We start from the raw sequence: 6132 nt of genomic DNA, 5'->3' as shown, positions 1-6132 counted from the left end.
AATTCACTCACTTCATAACGGTGTTTCGACATTTTCTAGCATATCAGATTTTCAGAGACTTATATTCCCATAAAGAACTAGATCGCTACTTTAGAAAAACAAAAAGAAAAGGGGGTGTTAACTTTTATATAAGAAAACTACAGTTCGTTAAATACAACCAGCTGAATTTACTAATTTTCGCTTCTTTCAATTTCTCTTTTCGTGACATTAAATTCTTACGCCGCCATTTTTATCTAGCATGCGATAGGAACATGCCGATTTCATTACAATGCAAAGTGATACATACTGAAACGCGGTAGGGTAAAAGTAAGCACGTTGCTGCCGAGAAAATGCACTAGGAAAGAAAAAAAGATTAGTACTATTTATATTTGGACTACTTGTGACTAGACCTGCGGAGGCTTACATTCTATTTGGTAGTGATCAGCCTATAAGAGAAAATTTTTGTCTTATTTTTCCATGAATTTGCATTCATTCTCAAGGTACACCTATTTCACAATGATTCTGCTTTGTTTTGGTGCAAAATATTGAGAAAATGTAGAGAAATGACAATTCATTACAGGTCACCCCCATCCCCAAAAATATGCAAAATTTAGCCCTGTGCAAGCAATATTTCAATTAATTTTACCTTATTCGTGGAATTTACAATTACCATCCATTTAATCGTTACGATGTTTGTCATGTTCATTCAGAAACATGCTAATTTCAATATTATTTAGACAACTGAAGTGCTAAAATGCGAGAAAAGACATTTACTAGGTCCTAAAACGAACCAAAATAGTGCCACCTGGTCGAAAATTCGATCTAAATTCCAAAAACACAAGAAATTTAAGCGTTTTCAGCCATTTGTTACCGTTTTACATCATAAAGAATAGATTAATGGCATTTCCAATCATTTTCGAGGGCTTTCAGAAAATAACATGTATTGCCCCTTATAGGCTGAACACCACTAAATCCAGCTCTTCTTTATTTCATATAAAATTCACTCACTTCATAACGGTGTTTCGACATTTTCTAGCATATCAGATTTTCAGAGACTTATATTCCCATAAAGAACTAGATCGCTACTTTAGAAAAACAAAAAGAAAAGGGGGTGTTAACTTTTATATAAGAAAACTACAGTTCGTTAAATACAACCAGCTGAATTTACTAATTTTCGCTTCTTTCAATTTCTCTTTTCGTGACATTAAATTCTTACGCCGCCATTTTTATCTAGCATGCGATAGGAACATGCCGATTTCATTACAATGCAAAGTGATACATACTGAAACGCGGTAGGGTAAAAGTAAGCACGTTGCTGCCGAGAAAATGCACTAGGAAAGGAAAAAAAGATTAGTACTATTTATATTTGGACTACTTGTGACTAGACCTGCGGAGGCTTACATTCTATTTGGTAGTGATCAGCCACTACACCATTCTAAAGGTCTACGACAGCAGTAGTAGGAAGTGACACATGTTGCGAAATTTGTCGAAATTCTAAAAATATTTTACATATTTAACGTCATATCTAAATAGGAAAATTACGCGAAAAAATGGTGGATACAAATATTCCTCAGATTTTTTTGCTCTGTAGAGCTATTTTCCTTATTTTCTTTGCATTTTTTGCTAAAATCACATGACAGATCTATGCTTGACATGAAGGTAGCATTTTCATATAAATGAAATAACAACATGACAGAATTTTTCATGGAAACTAAGATCATATACCACCACTACAATTTGGGGTCTCATTTTTTTAGCTGACTTTGTAGTTTGTGTTTTTGACTGAAAACATTTTTCTTGCATCAAACATGACCTCCACTTTTCTTTTGATTTTCATTAAGCACTGACAATATTCTTTAAGAAAATGTAAGTTACAGACACTTAAAATGGGTCCTGATGTGTGCTGCGGCCATTGGAAACATGTCAATTCTATATAGAATAAAGAAGAACAGCTATTTAGTGTGTTGTAACCACTAGTATTATTTTATAAGTAAAGCTCCATTCATTAGCTCCATTTCAGTATAGTTAGTACTTTGGAATATGTCTTCATTATGTTTCTTTGTTTTTCTTTTATTTCCATATAAAGGAGCATTTTCTCAGCATGTAAACTGTAGATATGTCTTCTTTAGTATAGGCTGTTCAATGTCTTTATTTTATATGCACAAGGTGCTATCCAACTTTTTATTTTATCACATGTTTGACGTCGCGGGAGTGTAATAAAGCTATTGCATAAAAATGATAATACACTAGTGTAATAAAGCTTTGACGTCGACGTCGTTTAAAGTATCGGAGACGTTTGTCAAATTGACTTGTTTATAATAGTCAAAGAAAGAAGAATTTTTTATGTTTCGGCTGGAAAAGCTTACATGTGGTAAAAAGAATATTACATTAAATTTTGTGACTTTCCACATTGAATTTATTAAAGATTCTTGTTTCTTAAATTGTTTCTAATCTTGTATCTTGTATCTAGATGGTGTTTAAACAATGAAAGAAAAAGTACTTCTAAATGTTCAAAACAGTTAGGTCTGATATACCTAAATTTGTAACATTTTTTTTTTTAATTGCCACGTACGTTATTCTCCAATATCCGGACATAAATTATATATACATTGTACACCATTCTAAAGGTCTACGATAGCAGTAGTATGACCGTTTTGAGATTTTAAAATATCTCAAGAATGTCGATTTAATGGCTAGAAAACACACCCTCATTGTAAAAATCAGACAAAATCTCAATTTCGAAAAAAAGTTTACTAACTTTTTCCTCTAGAGACTGTCCCGCTTTATATGTTGGGAAGCTCTACAATTTATTGATCAAATTTTGAAATCCATTTACCAGCTCCGTGAAGAAATTTAAGTAAGAAATGGAAAAGTGATACGTCTGCCTCTCAGAGATAGTCTATACATGAATACCCCATACCACTTATTTAATTGCTTTGAACGCCAAACAGTCTCATGATTTTACGCTGTATCAATATATGAAATAAAATAGTGGAAACTCCACAGGTCGCTCAACACGACAAAAACGAAAATGTTGCAGGCTCAGTTTGATGCCTGTTCATGGACGGTAGTAGCCTATTATTGGCAAATGTAATCAGTTTATACGAATGAAGAATGCATCAATCAACTGCACAAAATGTCGTTTTCTGGTGCGAAATTAAGAACCAGTAACTATTATTTATGTAAATAGGACCTAAAATCAAGCACCGTTGATATTACACTAGTTTAGACATTAAAGAATATGTACAATCACAAATATCTTTTATGGTCAACCCACACAGGACGTAAAAGTTAAAATTTGTGTTATATAAGACCCCAGAACACACAATTTAGATTGGTTTCAATGCCATATTAAAAGCAGTTTTACAAAGCAATGGTAAACACTTTTGTACAATGCCTATAAACCATTTACTTCGTCTCGTAATGAGGTTATCACTCTTAGAAAATGGTCTTGGTGAGCAACTTTTTTCGAAATATTACAGGGGAATAATTAATAAATTTATACAGCTGTACTTTACTCCAATCTCTTAACCTCAGTGAAACACCTTTGCGTGAATATTTCAAACGATCTCTTGTGAGACGTCCACATAAATAGGTCAGATAAAAAGGCTAAGAAAAACTAGGTTTCCTTCACAGGACTATAAATGTCAACTCAAAACCCCATAAGTCTATGCCTTAACAGACTCTAATCAGAACACAGCTTGAATATATCTCCGAAGTCTGAGACCCATACAAACAAACTAGATTGACACCGCATTGGGCTATGTTCAATTTTCGGTCGCACATCTAAAGTGGCGAGCATATACCCCTAACCATCCCAAAATTACAATAAATCTTGTTTTTATCCCCACTGAAGGTTATATCATCCCTCTGATTGGGATATCCCACCATTATCGTCTGCTGTCAGGTTAATCTCTGCAGCCACTAACTATTACGAACACTCGTTCTTCCCTGCGTCTATACTCCTTGGTATTTCCTTCCTTCCAACATTTGAGCAGTTCAATGTTGTTGTTAGGAACAGTGAACATGGCCTATTATAACCTAATTTTTCCTTTCACCCTTTTACACTCTTTTTTTATAGATACATAGATAGGTGGGTGGGTTAGTAGGTAGGTAAGACAGAAAGGCAGACAGATATACAGATACTTAATGAAGGCAAAGTATAGTTTTGACCCAATTGTTTTCGGGTACATATGTTACTTAATTGCAATTCAATTCAATTCAATTACGCAAATATATTAAGGTAAAGATCAAGATAACTACATAAATACAGCTTTAAATCAAATACTATAGCAAACATAGAAATTACATATTTTTCGCAAACAATATATGCAGAATAACCAGGTTGATTATTATTACTTTGATTATACATTCAATTAAATTTGAATAAATATTGAATACTTCAAGGTTTTAAAGAGCATTCAGTTTTACCAATAGAATTTATCTTAAGGTATTAGATCACTAATAGAGAACCTCCTTTTTGAAGAGTACTCAATTCCTACCATAAACCTACTTTTACTGCAGTTCTTAGGGGTGGCGTAGGTTCAAGCCCTACTCGGACCAAATTTTTTTTTTCTTATTTTCCTTTTTTTCTAGTACGTTTTTACTTCTTTCAAGACTTATTACTGATTTCTTGTACAAAAATGGAAAAAGATTAATCTTTTAAGCAATTTCTTGGTGTTCAAAGTGAATTTACTATTTAAACAGAAGGGATAGAGTTACACGACTTTAAAAATATTGAGTTACAAGCGGTGAAAATTCTCTATTTTGCTTTCACTCTTAGATTATATATTGTGGAAGAAATTTAGGTAGGTTTTACGTCTGCCCTAAGGTTATTTTTAAATGAAGTAAGCAAAATTCAAAACAGAAACACAGCATTCGACCTTATTTTTTCAATGTTGAAGTATGAATTCTGTCTCATTAAATCCGTTTACTTGAGGCACAATAGAAAAAATGATATTGACATTTTTATTTTGTGTTTTATGATTGTTTACCAATAGTTTGATGTTTCTTTTATTAAAATTAATGGTAAAATGAGTTCTCTGCAAACGTTTTGGATAGTGGCTATCACTTTGAAATTTGTCTCTACTTGAGCTTGAGGAGATACCATAAGTTATACAAAATTTATAAAAAACGACACGGTAAAAGTTGTTTAAAAATTGCAAAATAGTGCAAAACAAGGTTACCTTTCAGAATATACCAAGCAAAGGCCATTTTGTAAACGTTACTATTAGTGATCTAATACCTTAAGCCGGTGCTAGCGGATGGCATATTTCTGCCACGAGATAGCTAGGAAGCTATCTCGATAATTTGTAAACTTTCCACGAAATGTGTGCATTTTTCTGAAAACATTTCAGCAATAAATAATATTTTCTAGATATTTTTATTTATTTATTTCCTGAAAACGTTTTAGGGCAAAATTTCGCGTTAATGCTTGGAACTGCCACGAGATCAAAAGGGCTGAACACCAAACATGCGGTATGTCTCAAAACAGTTGGGTCATAATCTCTTTTAATAACTTTACTAAATACAACTGGAAAATTGACATGACCCCAAATCTAACGAAGCTGTAAACCACATTAATTTAACAATCTGTATCCCTCGCAGCGTTTAGAGGGACGAAAAGGGCCAAGAAGTCATGGAAAATGTTCATGGAAAAAATGAAATAAGTTTTATGAAATTCTAACAATTCGCTAGTTTGTTATGTACAAATATGTGGATTTTTAAACAATTAAAGGGCAATAACTCTGAAGTTACTAAAGAGATCCTGAAAAAATTGTGTGTGCACTACCATATTATGGTGATCTAAATTCAGTTTAAGATTCATAGTCCTAGGTCAAATATGTCACAAGTTATGAAGCAGAAAATGCCATATTTATAGTACCCTATATAGTTAACACTATAGAAACTACTAAGCGCAATGACTCTGGTGTTTCTTGGCCAATCTGACTTAAACTTGACGTGTCGCATTTCCCTTCAGTGGTGAACATGTATATGAAGTTTTATTTAAATATTCCAAACCACTTCCTAGATATTGCTTACGCCAAAATTATATCGCTCCGCCTTCGATTTAAAGCAGTATCCAGGTAATGCAGGGAATATATACTTACTCAGTAATAATCAATAACACCTCTCGGGTAACCTCTATAAGAC

Source organism: Mercenaria mercenaria, chromosome 15, assembly GCF_021730395.1.
Source record: "Mercenaria mercenaria strain notata chromosome 15, MADL_Memer_1, whole genome shotgun sequence".
Taxonomy (NCBI): Eukaryota; Metazoa; Mollusca; class Bivalvia; order Venerida; family Veneridae; genus Mercenaria; species Mercenaria mercenaria.
Note: the sequence above shows the minus strand (reverse complement) of the source record.